This window comes from Haliaeetus albicilla, chromosome 9 (genome assembly GCF_947461875.1).
Source record: "Haliaeetus albicilla chromosome 9, bHalAlb1.1, whole genome shotgun sequence".
Taxonomy (NCBI): domain Eukaryota; kingdom Metazoa; phylum Chordata; class Aves; order Accipitriformes; family Accipitridae; genus Haliaeetus; species Haliaeetus albicilla.
The window spans coordinates 23,985,779-24,005,501 of NC_091491.1; the positions used below are offsets into that span (position 1 = coordinate 23,985,779).

Genomic DNA, 19,723 nt, shown 5'->3' on the forward strand with positions numbered 1-19,723 from the left:
GGGTGAAACCGAAACGCTGGCAAGCAGGATGAGGGAGGTGGCACAGCGTGGCGTGGAGGCAAGGAGCTCAGCCTCAACCAGGGCAAGGGGAATTTGGCTGAGACAAGGTGCTGGCATTAGCAGGCTGGGCTGTCGAGGAACGGGGACAGTGCCAGCTGAGGTAGACGTTTCTTAGCCTATTTACTAACTGGCTTGATTTTGCTATTTTCATTAAAAAATCGTCTTCTTTTCCTCTTCCCAAAATGCTTCACACCATCCTTTCTACAAACGCAGATCCACTTCTGAGTTGAGAATAGAGATGAATTAAAAACAACAACAAAAATAACCCCACCTTTTGCATGATTTTTCATATTGGCAGGGACAGCTTTTGAGTATCCCTTTTCTCTCATGGATGAAGACAGAAAGCTATGTAGACCATGTCAGATCTCCTGCCCAACTGCTTAACATCATGAAAACCACATGGAAAAATGTTATTGAGTGGTTTTAGGAGCCTTTTGGTACAAACTGGCTTATGGAAAGGAGGCAGAAGAGCCAGACCATGACTAGCCAGCTGCACCCAGATCTTGGGGCAAGAACCTTGGCTCTAGTCCGAAAGGCTGAAGACCTAAGCCAACAGCCAAGCCCCCAAATGCCCTCAGCTTGTATTCAAACCCAGCCTTTGCAGGTGCAAACTTTGTAGTCTGTCTTCAGTAGAAACAGGACAGGGATAAGGGAAGTTACATTGCAAACAAATTACCGTGAAATAGGCTCAGTTTTGATTACATCCAGTTTGGACAGCACAGTTCCAATCCAGTGAAACTGAAGCTAAAGAGTTGCAGCCAGAAGGCAATGCTGTTCCTCCCCTTTCTTGTTGCCAGGTAGCCCACAGCTAGAAACTGAAGTAGCCGTGGGCAACCACCTCTCACCCAGGCAAGAAATCACTGTTTCTCCTGGTTAGCAAATGATTTAAGTGATCAAATTTGTGCCCATTAAACAGTTAACTAGTCACACGTTTTGGAAAGAGTCATACCTATTACATACTTAGCATCAGCAAAGGACTCATTTGTGGAAATTCAAGCATCAGGCAAAAATAGTTGAAGTCAAGAGGAGTTTGGGGTGAAGCTGCATGAGTTTGGCCCACCCAACCTAACAGCTGCCAAAAGGGGAGCACTGCTATCCCCTCCTTTTTCCCCTACCCCTCTGAGGGTCTCAGAGCTTCACTAGCTCTGCTGCTTGCCAGGCCATTGTGTGACCCATCTCATCCTGGTAGGGAAAAAACCCAACACTGAGCTTTTTTTCTGAATATATTCTCTGAAGGAGCCTTCTGAGGGCCTTGATGAATGCTGGAGCCACTCGAACAGCAAAATGGCCAGGCCAACAGCAGCCAGGAGTGAGACTGGCTTAAACTGTTGGAGAAACTCAGCCACAGGGGGCATTGCAAGATCTGGCATAGATTCCTTTAGGTGAGTGCATGTGGGATACACTTGGTTGCTGCTGGAATTAATTTCATAGATAAGTACCTATGCACAGAGATTAAAGATGCGTACATGAAAGCAAAATTCACTGACAAGTTGCATGTACTGTGAGGCTATACTTAAAAGCACAGAGGTTCTTCAGATGGTATCTCACCTTAGAAAGGGCAGATTTCAAACTGTACACCAAGTTGCTAATGAGGATACAGGAAATCTCATCCATTTTTTCCACTTGAAGCAAAACATCTCTTCCCACAGAGGGAAATGTTGATGTTTCCCTGTATGATTTAGGCTTAAAGAGGAAGCCGACAGGCAGAAAGTCACAGTGAAATAGAAAAACTGGCTCCAACACAAACAAGCCTAAGCTTGACAAAATAGGCTGTAGTTTTAACAAGCAGCTTAGGAGAAGACTAAGGCAGAGGCCCTTAATGCAAACTACTGCGTTTTGAGGCCAAAAATTTTAAAGCACTATTTCTCAAGCAGTTCAGTTTGGAAATCCTATGTAAAAGAAACTTCACAGTTCCCATACATGTTTTATAAAGCTAAAGTAAAAAATTATGGTAAAAGTGATAAGCCTATAGAATTTATTATTTCATGTATGGTTTTGACAGGTTGCCAAGAGAGTGGTGCTGCTATATGGAGAGTGGAAGAAATGACATTTTCTTTGCTTTAGATTGTTATAAAATTTTCAGTGCTTTACAAGCCCCCAGATGGTTTTTATAACCCCTTCAGGGGTTGCAACACATTGACTGAGAAATACTGATTTATATAGCAAACTCCACTCTCTTCTCATTGCTGGCAAAAATTACTGCTTTGTATACGTGTATACACACAGTGGCTGAATATAAATAAAAGCCCAACAAATAATGAGATCTGAGGCGAAATCCACCACCTGGCGGTACATTAACTGGCATGAAATTTCCCTGAATTTACACTGGAGTAAATAAGAGGAATATTTGGCCCTAAATCTTTTAGGTGAGCTCTGGATTGAGGATTAAAAAGTTTGTACTCTGTTTCACCCTGCAAACACAGCAGATTGTTGGCTGCTTTTATCGGTGACAGGAATGGGGAAACATTTCCAATCAACAATTCTCTTGTTTATTTATTGGCTTTCACGGTGTTCATCTGAAGTGACTTAACTAGAAAGTATCAGTGACTTGGGTCATAGCAAGCCTGCAATGGAAACAGCACAGCAGGTGTGCCTTAGCACCTCAGGAGGAGCATCTCTGAAATGCTTTGCTTGTAATGAATAGACAACTGGAATAAACAGCATGTCCAGTTTTTATTTGATTTTTGGAAGACCATTAGGCTCTTCTGTATTTTGTGTAGTCAGTTGGGTATAAGACAATTCTTCCTGAACGGTGGCTTCCTAAAGTATGTTGAAATCCATCAGTGGACCATGAAGAGCTAATATCCCTTGGGTGACTAAACCTGTGCTTTTGCTCTTGCCCACAGGTCCTGTACGATCAGGCTAGTGGCTTGGCTCGCTGGGTGACTCTGGCCACTGCTGAGACCACCTGGGTACAAAATGCCATGGTACCTGGTGCTGTGCTCCAGCACACAGCTGGGGAGGAGGTAGCACTCCGTTCGTCCTGTACCTCAGGGGTTAGGTGGCCACTTAGAACATGGGGAGTGTGATTCTTAACTCCACGAAAGTCAGGAGGAGAGTTGCTGGTGTTCCCAGGAGAGGTCTCTATGCACCCTGTCTGAGGCTTTTCTGGAGCAAGAGAGAGCGCTTTGACTCTTGTTTTGGTGCCTTCCTACTTTGCGTTAAAGAATTAGAAAGGCATTTGATCAGGCAGAAGGAAAGGAAGAGCATGGCACCGTAGCTTCATATTTAAGTCATCCTTTGGGAGGGTGGAGACTGTAGTTCTACTCCCCGCTTGCCAGGCAGAATGCGTTTGTATTTTACATCAATCAGCCGGTGGATAAAATACATGAACAACCCCTAGGCTGGGCAGAAAATTTAACTGATAGCCTTGTACTCAGGATCTCTTCTGCTTCTTTGCATTGCAATACCTCAGTCGCTTCTTGGAGCTGGGCCTTAACCCATGCGCCATAGCTCTGCACATGTAAAAGCAGAACCTCTGCATTACACTCTGTGGCAGTTTTTAATATGCAGATTATAAAACCTTTAGATCACAAACTTTCTCTGACAAGGCACACACACAGCTCACAGCTCCTTCAGCCCCCATCTCAGCTGAAGCTGTCTGACAGTAATATTAAGAAAAAGCAGTGAGCTGCTTTCAGATTACCTTGGATTTGTGTGGATTTGGGGCTAAGCCCCATCAGTGAAGCTGCTGCTTAAGTTTTTGCGTGCTGTGTTCAGGTTGTAGGACCCAAGTGACCAGAGCTGGCAAAGTTTTGTTGTTGGTTCAACTATTTCTGCTCACTTGGACAGCTGTAAAAAGAGCAGGCAGCAGAACAGCTCCAGACCTGAAAGAAGGCAGCAAAGCAGACTTGGCAGAGGGAAAAAAGCACAGGCAAGTCAGCTGGCTCGGGGGAGGCAAGTCAGAGGAACGAGCCCGAAGCACAAACAAAGCAAATGGCAGCCTTGAGGCTGGCCCGGGCCCTGGCAGGACAGAGCTGAGCCACCAGCCAAGGCATGGCCTGGTTCCCAAGGCCGAGAGAGGCGTATGTAGGCAACGGGGTCAGCAGAGGGGGATGATGCGAATGAATGCCACTTTTTTTTTGGCTGAAATTTGCCTGTTACTCCAGGCTGGGAATGCTACCATTTGCTGTTGTAAATCTCCTATTCTAAAACTTGGGCTCTTGGCACACAGGTGAAGGACGAAAGATCTCATCTGCAACTCCTCAGTGCCAGGAAAAGCCAGTACTGCTGTGTCAAGCCTAAATTACCTTCCCTTGGTGTGGGCAGGATGCAGCGCTTAAACCCCTTTGACATGCATTTCCTAAAGACGAATGGCAATTCCCTCTGTGGCCCATCATTTACTACCTACATAAAAGCAGGAGGAGATGATTAGAGTGGGGAACTGCCCTGCTCTTGCTATATATAGTGCCCTGTCTGCTCAGCCTATAACATTTTGTTATTCAGTTGTAAATAATACTCTAAGGGGGGGGAGGGGATAAAATGAAAATCGAACTCAGAGAAGCTGTTGTAGAAAAGCAGACAAAAAAAAGACCACAGGTCCAGAACACACAGGAATAAGCCTTCTGCTTGGGTTTAAAAGCAGAAGGCGGCGTTAGTGGAGCGCATCCTACCGCCTGCCCCATGGTTTGGAGTAATGCAGGGCTGCAGCCTTTGGGATCTGCCAGCAGAAAGCTGAATAAATCAGTCCTTCTGGCTGGCTCCTTCTGCCTGGCACCTGCCAGTACAGTCTGACGTGAAGGCTTCCAGCGTTATACCTAAAGGAATTCTCACGTTTATATTTCAAAGAGTGCTGGGAGGTCGCACATATTTCTTTTACATGCACATATTTAAATCTATTCAAATTAGTTCCTCTTATGAATCATCGTATCATCATGAATCATCATCGGGACTTATTAGCTTAAACTCTACACAGCTTAAACTCTACAGTACACACTTGCAAGGAAAAATACAAAACATATATGCCTTGAATATTCCAGTGGTAGTTGGTCGTCTTGCAGCAATAAATAGATTTTCTAGCAACAGCCTTGTGAGGAAAAGTGGAATTATTCCCATTTTACAGAATAGTAGTGGAGGTAAAGTGGTCAGTCCGTGGCTATTCAGGAAGTCTGTGGAAACGACCCCAGACCTCTAGTATTTCAACATAATTGCTAACCCACGGGACCAGCTCATTCTAAAACCAGATGGAAAAGCAATGCATAAAGGAAAAAGAACAAAGAAAGGGGTTTGGTTTGGTTTGTTGCCAATGAAGAGTAAAAGAAGAAAGCTATTAACAAAGCATTTTCCCGTGTGATTCAAATTAGGGCAGCCATAATGGCTGAAGACAATTGTGCTTTTATTCTTTTTCAGTGATATTCTCAAATTTGGGAAAGTTTTTGTTGTTGTTTTGCCATTCAACATAAATAAGATGAGTTTGGTTCCACCACCAGAATGACTCAGTGCACTAAAGAAATTCAGAATGTCCCCAGTAAAGGAAATACATTACTAAATTTTAAATCTGAGCCATATCGGTACAGATTTTTCTGTGCTGGGAAACGATTTCTCTACAGTCTGAAGGAAGTGCTCTCTAACAAATGAAAAATGAATTTTGTAATGCAAACCCTATTAAGTTCACTGTTGGTTTTTTTTTTTCATGAGTAAGGAATGAGTAAAAACAAACAAACAAATCCTTTTGGATATGAACCAAAAGGAGGCACAAAACATTAGTTGGGCTTTTAGCCATAACCTACTGGGAGATCTATGGTTTCATTGAGTTTTTGGTCATGCTTTTCAGGAAATACACAATACATAGTTTATTCAAGATAACTTAATGATAACAACTCCAGGCATTTTGGTTACTAGCTGTACGTTTCTTTCTTACTGACACATTCTTCTGGAAACCTGGCCTTGGCTCTTTATTCTGCCAGAGACAGGGTTTTTTAGATTTTCATTTCTTCAGTTCTTTCAAACTGTCAAACTGAAAAAGAATAAAAGAGGTTATAGGGAATATTAAAAAAAAATGAACACACAAGAATTTCAAACTTGAAGTTTCTATTCACTGTTTTAGGGCTTCTTTTATATGGAAATTCACAAAATTCAATTTTTAAAATAAATATTTATAAAACAAGTGTTTGCAAAATGTGCTTTCCTGCCAGTTCCAGTGAATGCTTTCTGATTATCCATTTTTCCAAGACTAGCTAGGTGTTTTCATACTCTCAGCTTGTAATACAATGCAGTGCATTGCCTTCTCTGAGAGTGGTCAGCTCACACTCAAGTAGCATCTCATTGAAGGCACCTTGCATTTGGTTGAACAGAGTTTTGATCTGTTCTGTTCCATATGCTGAATTCTGGGATATGTTTGCATAATATATTTGCAGGAGTAAACCAAGGAGCCTAGAAAGGACATTTCTTGTGTAATGGGAAGTTGTAGAGGTGGGGCAGTTAGGACTATTTCCTGCATTTTATTGATAGGGAAACAATAAAAAGCTAATATTCTCCCCAGAGATTTACAGACTTCAGATTTTTGTTTTGGGTTTTTTGTTGTTTTTTTCCCACCCACTTAAGTGACTTTTGGGGCTAACAAGTTTTTTTTATCCTCTGAGGATAAGGTCTAAAGAGAAATTCTGTATTCAGCCCAAGAATAATAAATCAATTTAGATTACTATTCTCTTTCAGAGGCCTGTAGAGACAAACAAGGTTCAGGGTTTTGATTTCAACCTGCTGGGATGAAACAGGCTGCTGCTAAGCCTGTCAAGAGAGCATGCTATTGGCCTGCTCACCCAGTAGTAAATATCTAAAGTGTAAAGTTAAGAGTCCACAAGAGAAATACTATGGCTTTGATTCCCCAAAGGTGCATATAATTAGCGGCTGCAGCCTGTAATCACTTGCCATTCAGGCAGGAAGGAAACCCAGCAGCAGGCAGCCAAGGTACAATGCAAATGTACCTTGCTCCTGCCTGCCTGAGCTAACCTGGCTTCTCCTTTGTGCGTCAGGGTAATCACAACAGCTAGTGCAAAAAAGCAAGCCTTCCAGCTTTCTGCCGGAACATACTTCCCTCATCACAAGTCAGCTAGACCTGACACCATACCTAAACCCCAGCATCTCAAGTTAGCTTGCCTTTTCCCAAAACAAAGGCTAACTTCTGAGTTCGCAGCTGGGGCAGTACTCACAGGAAATCTTTCGTTGGTCATTTTGGCAAAATGACATAGAATATGGCAGATCAGGCAGTCTTTGGATAAAAGTAAAGGTCTCTTGCCTTTCAACTAAGTAACATACTTCAGGTCTTGCTTTGAAAACCCTGTTATTTCTTAGCAATGTATTTCATACTTTCCTTCTGGTCTCTTTATTTTCCTGCCTGCACTTAAACTCTGATCATGCTAGTGATCTTCAGCTTGTGTTGTTTCTGTCATGCTTTTCATGGTCTCTAGGGATTAGCAATTAAACACTCAGCTCTAGTTAAGGTGAAGTTTTATATATATATATATATATGTATTTTTTTTTTTATATGTAAAGCACCTATCCCCATATTGATAAACATTCTATTTCTATTTTCCCAATTTATTTCTCCACCCACCACCTTTGTTTGGTGTGTTTGATGCCTCAGTGTCTTGCATTTGCCCCCCTGCTTCTGCATTCCAGCACCAGCTTCTTCCAGGACTGATGTCCTCTCCGCTTGGTAGGAGAGATTTGATTTAACTTCTCTTGCCTATAGTTTAGTCCAGACATCCCCTTGAGTCAGTTTGTGCTGCAACAACAGTAAAGACAGGATTAACTGGTTCAAAGCTTTAAGAATTAAAGCATATCGTGATAATTTGAGAGATGTTGGGAAAGGTCCATTACCCTGTCCCCTTCTCAGAGCTGGAGTTCAGGCTAACAATTTCTTAAGTCACAGTTTCTGAAGTTTTTGAAATTTCAGTTTCTGAAGGCAGAAGTAGTCTGAATGGTTCACTCTTCAAACCCATTCTTTCAGAAGGGGGTGGGGTTTATTTTTAATAACACCAGGCTGATTTGTGAATTAATGTCTCAATTTTCTGAGGTACAAGAGCAGTCTGCTTTGGAGGACTGGCTGACAGGATGTAACAAAAAAAAAAAAAAAGATGAGGACAAATCTAATTCTTTAGATTTAGTTGCTACTATGCATTAGGACTAAAATGTCAACTACCCAGCATCAGTCTATAGGAAATGTTTCATATATTTTTCAATACATGATAAATGTATATAAAAGCATATATGACATTAATTTATTTTTTTTTAAATTAAAAGGCAAAACCTAGTAGCACTATGGGAGACAGATACTCTGTTAAAAAGAAAAAGGAGAAACAGGGAGGTTCAGGAAACAATTTTTACAACTACCGATAACAGAACAAGCAGCTTTAATCATGAAAGGCGTTGTCTTTTAGTACACACAGCTAGGTAGACTTTTGGGCAGAAACAACTCTGTCCTTATTCATGTAAAGGTGTCCAAGAAAGCTCTAGAGGTCTCCTTGTACAACAAAACAGCTGCCAAGGAACAAAACCACATTTGCCCTCAATTCACTCTTACGCAACAGCAGCCAGTGTCCTACGTGGGGGTTTTTTGGCTGAAACCTTGGGCTGTGCATCGGTAACGGCAAGACCAAGGGAAGGCACTGAAGCCTTGCCTCTGGCGAGTGCGGTGTGTACCTCCCCATGCAGTGTCTCTGCCCACAAGTCTACAGGGCCCTTTTGCACCACACTGCTGCTAGTAAGTGAAACTACAAGTGTGTACATTAGGAAGAGGGTGAAAATAATTGTCAAAATCCTTTCTGAATCAAGCAGTTTAGATACTACTGTAGCCAAACTTAAGTAAGCCCTGACTGAAGCTTAAATACACTACATCTGCTCAGGTCAGTGCTCGCAGGGAATGATACCACAAGGAAGAATACAGGGAAGGGGGGGACAGACAGGATGCCGAACCACTTCCCAGGCGTCAGCAGGGCCATTCCCACGGTACGTGGGTGTTGCGGACAGATGCGTCCCGTACTCTTGCCCTGTGGTTAGCCTCTACCACAACTTCCCATCTGCTTCGCTTTTATTTCTGGCCCTTTTGGTGGCAGTGCCAAGTCAAGCCCTGGCCGGATGGCCAAGGCCAGCCCCCACCGTGTGCAGGCCTGCCTCTGCCAGCCCCCTTCGCTGTTGCACCGGCACAAGCTCCATCTCTTTCTGAGGCTTCAGCAGATGGATCTGTCCGTGAATCCTAGCATCACTAGGAAAGCTAAGGAAGATGTTCAGACTGTCCCAGGCTGGGAAACTTTCATCATGCCAGAAGTTAGGAGGCTAGACAGTTACACCAGCCGATGGCTCCCTCTAGAAGCAATTAAGCACACTGAAGTCATCTTGTGGGTCTGAACAGCTCTGGTGGAACACATTTCCCTCCCAAGTCTGGGCCTCTGGCTGGTGCCTGAGCACCGTGGGTGCCCCTTCCTGAACAGAAGATGTTGCCACAGCGATCTGTCCTGCTGTGGCTCTGCAGACAGTGACTGCCATTTCCACAACTATCATAACAGTGCTTGGGGATATGTTTCTATCTCCAAGCTGTGTCCACTGTCTGCATTTTGAAACCACATGTAAACTGGTGGGCTCATGGGCTAGCCTAAGAAAACCTCAGCTCTGCACCAAAGTCTCTCTCTCAGGCTCTTCCTTGGGTCAGCACCTTTTCTCCTCAGACACACATAGTCCAGCAGAAGAGAGATCAAAGCTACTCCCCAACCAATACAGGACACAATGAACCCGAGGTTGTCTCACGTCACCTCCTTCTACAGGGAAAACAGACATGACTTCTTTTTTTTGTGCTGGGCAGACAGCTCTGCCTTCCCCACCACGTTTCAGTGTCATAAGAAGGGACATAAATCAATGTCGAAGCCCGCTCTGTGCCCATCACTGCATAGACTTCCCCTGGCTACATGAGGGTTTTTTTAATTATTATTTTAACTGCGCTGAGATGATCTTTGTTTTATTTGCAGCTTTTGTTTTGTTCTAGTCCTGGCTTACCTCCATCCACTTTTGTCAGCTAGGGTTTTCTGCTTTATTTTCCAGTCAGACCATTTGGGCCCAGTGGATAAGCTTTTAAGTCAGAAAGTGAGCATGCTGGCAGCAGCGTCCCTAGCTCAGGCTTGCTCTGCCCCATCGGGCTTGACAACACTTCAGAAATGATTGATGCTGTAGCCCCAGTGCCTTCCCTTGAGGTGACAGCACTCAGGAAAGCTGTCAGTGCTCGAGGAGAAAGGATCACCACAGAAATCCTGGCTCCTTTCAGCTTATCTCCAGAGTTAGTTACTCAAAGATCATAAATACATGGATTAGGTTTCTAACTTCATGAATTCCTGGTCAGCTGACACCAAGAACTGCATTTCTGTAGTAAAATGTGGATGTACCTCACTCTAGTCACAATGTCTTGAAGAGCCAATATCTGTAATTCTTTTGGTGTACTGTGTGATTTGGAAGTCATGGAGGACCACGTAAAACATCCACCCAGCTTAAGATGGCTGCAGTTAAGTCCCCTCATAGAGGATTCTTCTAATTATGCCCCAGGAGAGAAGGGGCAAAAGGCACGTGAAGCAACAGGAGGCATATGCATTAGCACTGGCGTTACGTTATCAGTTGTCGTGCGCTATGGTATCAGAGGAAGCTATTTTGGGCAATTCGCCTGTTATCAGGAAGGTCCAGGAAGGTAATCCAGATGGCAATGAGCTGCATAAAGCAACTTCAGCTTTTCTTAGGAACTTCCCACTTGGTTCATACACTAGTCCAAAGGTAGCAATCTCGCCTGGTGCCTCTATGCTTGCCATCTTTGATTGGCATTTGTTCAGGCTGAACAATCATTTGTGTTGAATAAATGGCATATATCAAACCATAGTTTTTAGTAACTTGTAAGAGAAAGGCCAGGAATTGGGCTCAAAGTAGCTTTGAGACAGCTCAAAGCACGAGCCCCTTATATCCGTGCATTTCTTCTAAGAGCACTTCAAATTCCCTTTGCTTCCAGAGAAACCATTTCTCACTGTCACTTCTGGCCAGCCCAGTCCTCAGAGGTGCTCTGGGCTCTGCTTTCTTAGGGTGGTTATTTCTCTCGCAGAAGAATTCCTGGCAGCTTGCCACAGTTTATCTCAATAAATCTTCACATACCCAATTTTTATAAGCTTTTTTCCATGTCAAGTGTTGATCAATCTAATATTACATCATTTGTACTGAGTGTTCACTGTCGTCAAGAGCGAAGAACTGCCTACTGGATATGATTTCCTTTCAGAGGTGAAACAAAGACATTTTTACTAAGCCTGACTGTTTCAGTCAAATACAGTGAGTCTGACCCCAGCCTTTCACACGCATGTAGAGCCAGTGTCAGGCAGCCACCAAACACCACAGAGCTCCCTCTCCTTTCAGAAGTGGTTTGTTCACACTAGCAGAGCAAGGCAGGATGACTGAATTCCTGTTCAGCAGCATTTAGTCCAGTTTGTATAGGAATAGTTACTCGAGGATCAAAGGCAGAGAATCGGAGCTTAGTATCCATATAGTGTATTCAAAATGAATGGAACATGCGAGGACAAACTATTGCAGGTCTCTTTTTGTAATCATTAGGATTGAATCATTCTAAAATGCTATTATTAAACAGATTCAAGGTGAATTACCCTGGTAATAACCATAATACTTTCAAGACAAGATTTTCGAGTTATCTGTTTGCATATGTGCCTGCACAAATTCTGCGTGCCACATCTCTTGGCACTAGCATAGCAACTCTGTGCACAGAAGTGGCATCTGTGCATGCACATGGCCAGCTAGACACCAAGCTGGACTTGGACTGAACATCCAGGTTGGACACACAGATCCCTCAGAGCAGTTGGCTCCTACTTTTATTAAGTTACTGTCAAAACAGCTCAGATAATAGAGCAGCAGAAGCTAAAAGCCAATTCCAAGTAACATAGACAAAACCAAGCTCACGTGTCACTCAAGCAGCGCCAGCAGCTCCTTCGATTTTGCATCTGTCTTTCCTAAACACTGCATTCAGCAATTCACACCTCACACCTCAGGTGTGATCACACCTCAGGTTAAAACAGATCTTCTTTTGTACAACCCTCTTGCCAAGTTCCTTTTATATTTTATTACCAATGCCTATTATTTAGATTAAGTTAATTCCTTTGTATGACTGGCTACCTCCCAACTGCCTCTGAAACCAGCAGTGATGAAGAGAGGCAAACAAAAGCAGCAGATGCTCTTCCTTCAGTCCCTACCACCCACACTGCAATGCAGCACTCAGTACTCCTTCCCCAGACCTCTGTCCTCTCTCCATCCCTTGATTTCTGGAGCTAGGGAGGGGGAGAACTGCCACCGACGGCAAGTGGGATGGCGATAAAATGCCATTTTCCTCTTATGCTTTTATAATAATCTCTGTCAGAACGTTTCACAATAAACCCCCCAAAACCCCGCCACAAACCCAACCACCCAAATTCCCTTGTCCTCAGGCTCTTCATATTTTGCCTTTTGGTACTCCCTCAACACTGGCAATTATCATAAATTTTGCCATGTCTAACTAGAAATCTCTAAGCAGTCATTCCAATATCGGGCACTGTAAGATACATCGTGACAGCACAGCACCATCTCTATTCACACTTCTCCAATATGCCCTTGATAAATCATCTAGTATATTTTCAACTCCTTTTCTGGATTGGCATTCAAACCTTCACTTGGTATTTCTGGAGTGTTAACAGCTGTCTCCCTATTCCTGGTGAATACTTAGCAAAGGTTCTTGAAAATAATCTCAAACACCTAGTGATCTGTTCCTAGGGCTGCTCAAGTTTTCCATAGACGCGGTAGTGGAGACCATTAGGAGCACTACTGTTGCAGTCACCCCTTGTGACATTGGTATCTCGGTTTGCTAAACGCTGCTTGAGATTAGAGATACACTTATAAAAGACAATGCAGAGGTGGAATGGGAGATAAATTGCAACATAAAAAGAGCAAATGAGGAACTGAGGCATATTTGGCTTTCAACCAAATATGCAGTCCATGCTTCATATAAACATACGAGAGAACAAGGAGGTGGCACGTGAAAGCCCTTAAATCTGTCAAAGGAGAAAAGAATAACAATTCTGGATTATTAACAATGACCCATTTAACAATTCAGGAAAAAAAAAATTTCCAGTGGTTAAAGATTTAGCTAGTTCTTTAGGGACTTGGGTTTAGTCCCTGACCTGCCAACAAACTCTCAGTGCAACCTTTAAAAAATCGTTTCATTTGTTTTGATTTACCTGTCTGTCTGTAAAATGGAAATAGTGGCATTTCTTTACTGCAGTGCCAGACAGCAGAAGTTTGGAGCATGGAGGTGTTCAGATGCCACAGTGTCTACTACTGCTCCTCAAAAGTTGAATATCCCCCATCTTACGGAGGTGTTTTTTGATGCGTGTGTAACAGAAGGTAGCTAGCAAAATGAAGCAATTAGTTCTGTGACATTTTCAGCTGCCTAGCGAGTTTCTCTTCTGCTTGTCACACAAGTATTTCAGAATTGGAGCTTGTGTTACCAGTTCTCAATATTTTACGCTTTTTCAGGCTGCAATTCAACAGCTGTCTCAATATTGCAGTTGGAGCCAACATATTCCATATAGATTTTCCTCAATATGTTGCCATTTTTAAAAAACCTTTGCTATGCCTCTTTGCTATTCATGGCTTGATCATGGCTACCTTTTAATTAGAAATCTGGCACTTGAGTCTTTCTCCTACAAATGTGTGAACTGAGGTTGTTTTAATGTCAGTGAGATTAATTTCTCTGAAAGCTCAGGTTTCTCTTCCAGCACTTTCCCCCCACTCTTCCAAGCTGCACATCATGTGCTTGTTAGTCAGTTCTCCACAAAAATACCACAAATCTCATACAGAATACTACTCTTTCCAGCCTTTCTATTTTGCTTTCTAGGTTCAAGAAGGTATTATATTTATCACTCATGTTATTGCAGGGCTTTTTTGGTCCAGGCCCTGTTCCTTAGAGTTGGTCCACAAAAATTTGTCCTTGTAACAGCTCTATATGCTATCATTGTTAGTATTATTCTCCCCCAAATACTGTACTGTATTGAGGATAAGCCTCCTTTTTACTCCTCCTGACCCAGTAAAAATCCTTCTGGTGGAGAACTACACTGTGAAACTCTGACCCTTCTCTCCTGTCCTTTGACATGGTTAGAGCTATACTAATCTCCCACTTAAGTTCTCTGTCCTGACTTCACCAGCCCTAATGCCAAAGGGTGTAAGAGTCTTGCTTCATGCAATTAGGAATCATTACAAGTGCTTGTATTGATTTTAAAATTAAACTGACAGTATTTTTGCCACCTATATATAGATCGATATTCCTTAAAGCTTTGCATTCCTGCTGTTTTGCACATCCCACAAGAAGGAGCCCCTTTCCGTGTGGGAAGGACTCTCTGCAGCAGATCCATCACTGTCCAGGGGTGGAACATGCCTGCAGATTATTATCTCTGAAAAGCTTTCAGTCATATACTTTGGGCCACTTGAACCACAGACTTTCTAAAAAATATGGTATTTAGGAAAAAGGAAAATATACCTTTGTATTTGAAGTTACTTTAAAGTACTATTATAGTATTGCATATATTTCTGGAACCGGACTTTATATAGGAACAAAAGGTTATTTTGTTTATTACTAGGACAAGAGGTATATTATCTTTTTATCCACTATGCTTTTCATGCAATCTGTAAGTACATCATAGAGAACATTCAAGACCCCGGGACACCTATATTCTTCCATTTCAGTTATACCATTATATTCTTTTGCCTTCTGAAAATAGCTTACGCAACTTGTCAAAATCCGCAAATTCAGAACTATTTCTGAACTTCAGAACTATTTTTAGATCAATCGTATACAGCTCTCTGAGTATCACCTTTGTTTTTGTAGTTTAAGCAACCTTCTTTCTTAATTCACCATATGCTACCAAAATTCGTGAGCAGTCCCTTGCCTTCTCTCCCAGGTATCACACCCATAAATGTTATAACTATTTTGCATGTCTTAAAATTCTTTGTCTTATGAGGAGCAATCTCATCAGGCTCTCCTCTGAGTATTTCCCTAGTTCCTAGTGCTGTTCAGCTAAAATCATTGCCTCCATTCCCCACCCTCTTTCAGGCTCAGTTTGCCCCATGGCGCTTTTGGGTAAGCCTTCCTCAGTCTGTCCCTGCGGCATGGCTCCACTGAGGTGAAATCCAGAACTCATCTTTGGGATGGAGTGATGCGCTGTCCCTCCGGCTCGATGTTCCCCATGGGCAGTATCCCTGGGTACTCACCCTGCTTCAGCTCAGGCTTAGGGGAGCAGTGCAGGAGGACTCGAGCAGCGCTGCAGTGGTGACTGGTGCTGCCAGGAGACCTGTGCGAGGTGGAGGAGAGAGTCAGGGCCACATACCCCATGTCCTGGGTAGTTAGTCCAACTAATGGGTGAAGGGAGCAACTGCAACAGCCACTGTGTGCTTTGAGTGCTTTCCCCTCCCCCCCTTCTAAACAACTAAGTGAAAGGTTTTGTTTCAACTAACTTCTTTCCATTTTTGCTCTTGTGAGGAAAATGGGAAAAAGTACATCTTGCTTGACCCAAGAATGCAGACCACCGCGCATCCCCTACCCACGAGAAGGGAAACGTTGTTTTGTGGTGTCAGAGGGAACAATTCTGGGCGAGCTACGGAAGGATAAATTGTCTCCTGCCATGGCAGATGAGGCATGGCTCTCCTGAACAGCCCAAATCAGTGCAGTACCTCCAAATGTCTAAACTCAGTGGTCCCTCCCCAGCCCAGCCCACCCTGAAACACTCCTGTGCTGCGTACAGCCCCCAGTCAGCTTGGTGACGGCACTGGCCATCCCTGGCAGGGTGATGTCGTGGCTGGAGCTCCTGGACACCTGACTGCACGCAGGTTAAGGTGTCTTTGGATGTGTCGCCACTCTTCACCAGCCAGGTTTTAAAACAGCTGTCATTTGGCAATGTCACTTAGCCCCGACAGGCCCTGTGCAGGCATGCCCGAGCGAGTTACGGCCATGCTGTGAGCCAGCCGGAAGCCACACGCCTGCATGAGAACCACCGCAAGCCCTTGCAGGGCTCACTAGCTCAGGCTGGGGAGCTGGGGTAGTACAAGCAGCGAGCAGCGAGCTGGGACCATGGGCCATGCATGCGGCAGCTGCCTACAGAGGACTGTGAAGCACTGCCCGAGAAAGCTGAGCAATGAAACCAAAGGCTGGAAAGAGCTTTGCAATACACACATTATTGTCAAGAAATCTGCCCAGGTGAGGACATCAGGCATGGACACCAAGAGGTCACCCACATCTTGTAAGGTACAGAGACAGGACTGGTTGCTCTTAGTCAGCAGGACATGCTCTCACCTAACTATTTTTCCTGCTTGCTGTCACTGCTATAAAATATCCTTTTCCCCCTCCACTTTGTCTGGTTTTGTTCCAATTCTGTCTATTGTTCTCCTTATGCATGCCATAATAATAAGACTGGTATAACCTCCCATGCCCTCTGCTAATGGAAGTCACTGTATGGACTTTACCAAGGGTCAGCACCTTTATTTCTGTTTCACAACAGCTAAACTGAGCCATGAGGAGGTGAAGTGATTTGCTGGATGCCATTGAGCAGCCCTTTGGCAGCTGTGGGACAAGAAGCCAGGTCCAATGAGACCTTGATCATTGCCTTACCCACTTAGAAACTGTTCTTCCTTCCCAACACACATGCATGCAAACAACGCACCTATTGTGGGAATAGGAAATTAACTCTGTTCTTTCAGGATGAAGAAACCTTTCACAGCTATTGTCAAAACCTGGCAATTCTGTGGCTACAACCATGCCTGGGCTGGAGCTGTATCTGTGTATATTAATGTCAAACACAAATGGCTGCTCACCAAATGTCACGCACGCAGCAGGGGACTGTCCACCCTGGCTTTCATCAGACATGGGCTGATCACAGGCGGGGCCAGCAAGCTGCACATGGACTTGGGGCTGACAGAGACCACCACGCTTTCCTCCCAGCCGCAGACTGCATCACCTGGACCGTAATGCTCCCCGCTGGAAGATACATGCTTCACCTGCTGCATGCCTCCTTTTTCGCCTCGGTCCCTCCTTTCTGCCGATCAGGAGAGTGGACCCACCTCTCCCACAAGCCCTGCCTGGCGAGCCTTCTTCTGCTGCGCTGGGGCTCCAGCACTGAGGTGCTGCCGACAAAGAAAGGTCCTGGGGGCTCACAGCCCATGTCTTCCCAGGGCTCAGCCAGGCAGAGCAAAGGGTTAAAATATCATGAGGGATTTCTCTGTGAGCCATGGAAAGGACTAAGAAAACGGAAACTAGCCTGAATTTAAACTGAAGGACCCCATTCTTCTGCCAAGCCACTCGGTTCCTTAATCAACTGGGGCCTTGTTTCACAGTCAGTCATCGGAGGCTTTAGAAAGTCATTCAGACAAATCGGTAACGGGAGAGCCACAAAGGATGTCTTTTCTGTGGCACTCTCTACCTCGAATATGCCGTGCTTGGGGATGGGGCTGCCCTCAGTGGTGCTTCTGTACCGCTGGAGCACAATGCACAATGATGCTATAGGATACTTTCACTACTGACCTCCTGCTTATTTAAATACACATTTAATTAAGACAAGTTCTGTAGGAAATTGAGCAGTGAGCTTTCCTAATGGTAATTCTCCTCCTTCCCAAAATAAAATCTTTGTTAAGGTTGGGAGTGGGTTTCGGAAGCACTGTAGTCTGCTCCAAGTCAGACTTCTCTTTGTCTCATTAGCCCTGCAGTCCTGTCGCTTACTAGATTCCTAGCTTCTAAGGAAACACTTAATTCCTTTTTTTTTTTTTAGCTCAATCAAGTAATGCTTTCAATGATTTCTGGTAACTACACTTTTATTACTCACTTTTATAGAGTCAGGAGAAAAAAATACCCCACATAATAGCAGAAATCTGATTATTCTGGGAAACTTTGAAGTTCCCTTCTCCAGTGGTATTCTTTGATGTTCCTATTAAATAAATAATGATTTTTACATCTAAGGTTTATCTTACAGTGCAAAATACACCCTCATCTTCAGCATAAAAAAATCTTTTCATTCTTAGCCACCATAAACATCAGCTGAACCTGTGATTCAGGCGTACTTGAAGCTGACCTGCCCAGATATGGGGCAATGTAAGTTTTTTGCATTAACTACTTGTGAAGGAGAAACCAGCACTATAGACAGAGGTACTGCAACAGGGGGAGGAAAGGAGGAGGTTAGATCAAAATAGAAAAGGCGTGCAGGCAAAAAGAAACTAGCAGACGCTCTAAAGACAGAAATGCATCAGATTAGAAACAGAATATGAATCTTTTAATAAGATTTTTCAATCACGGCCTTGGGCACTTTGTATGACAGTGGGAAATTGGATGACATTTCTGGAACTGTCCTGAATTAAAAATAATAACAAAAAAATCAGAATTTATTGTAGAAGGAACTCATTAAAGACTTCAGTGACAGTACATGCAGTACGTTACTGTGTAAAGCAGGCCACCTAAATTAATTTATTTGTATGTATTTACTTGATGTGATAATGGCTTTGATTGTAAAGGTTGCAGGGTCTGGAGTCCAGAACTCCTCCGTACCTGTGCAGCCTTCTCTTCAGGTCTGCCAGGGCTTGTGCTCTGTGCCGTTCACTTGTTCCCCTCACTGTCCCTCTGCAAGGCTGCAAACTGCCTCATTTGCAGCTCCGGGATGGAGCTGTGCCACCGCAGGCAGGGGCAGAGACAGGGGCAGGCTGGCCAGGTTGCTCATCCCTGAGCTGCGACAGAGAAGCTACTGTAGAACCCACAGGCTTAAACGGAAGGTGTGTTGTCTGGGCAGCGGATGAGCCCCCAAGTCTTTCTTCATCATCTGACTTTCACCCACAACATCCTTGGATGGGGAAGCCCCGCTTCTACTGCACACAAGCCTTGGAAATCCTGCGTGCGCATTGGTTTGGGTGCCTGGTGCTGGGCTAGTAGGCATGACGCTGCTGGAAATGCAAGGGGCTCCTGATCCATCTGCCTGAGGTGGGCAGCCCCCAGGCAAAGCCTTTACTTGTGCGTGTCAGAAAACACCCCAGCACCCGCTCTGTGAGCCGTGCAAGGAGGAGGATGGATGGGATTCACAGCAATACTCCAGGCAAGAGTTTAGAGCAGCGACACGCCAACACTGAGCATAGAGAGAACAGAAGGAGCAGGACAGAGAAGGAGAAGCTGGAAGGAGAGCTCCCATATTTTTTCCTGCCTTCATCCCCAGTTTTATGTCCTGATTTTCCTGAGATTTTTTTTTTTTTTTTGCATTACAGATAAAACCTAGAAGTCTTCTCCATCCTTCCCACAGCTGCCAAATATTCTTCACACTCCAGGCATGGTACCCCTTCCACTTCCCTCCTTATCCCTCACTTTCAGCTCCCACCTGCACCTCCCAAAGCCTCTCTGAGCCACTGCTCCTCTCAGCAGTCCTGTAATACGTTTTGTGAGCACTCTGCAACTACACTTATCTGACAGGACTGGAAGAAGTAATCACCACAGGTTTCTCAACACAGAAACACAATCTCATGCTCAGGAGGCAAGCCCCCATGTGACAGATTGCTGGAAGCTGGGAACTCACCCCAGCAGTAAGCTGCTCTTCCACTTGTTTCCCGAAACAAACATCCATTTGCAGAAACCGGAGGTGATAATCCT

General features: G+C 44.2%; 1 long non-coding RNA gene across 2 annotated transcripts; it reads right to left on the bottom strand.

Annotated features, from left to right (window-relative positions):
- Nucleotides 1-4,888: 4,888 nt before the first annotated feature.
- LOC138686839 (uncharacterized) lies at nt 4,889-12,499 on the bottom strand. Of its 2 annotated transcripts, XR_011326145.1 has the most exons (3): nt 7,879-12,499; nt 7,616-7,783; nt 4,889-6,016 (listed from the first exon to the last, which is right to left on the bottom strand). It is a non-coding gene; the product is annotated as an uncharacterized lncRNA (long non-coding RNA). The 2 variants fall into 2 exon arrangements; XR_011326144.1 differs by lacking the exon at nt 4,889-6,016 and having other exon boundaries at nt 6,561-7,783.
- Nucleotides 12,500-19,723: the final 7,224 nt, after the last annotated feature.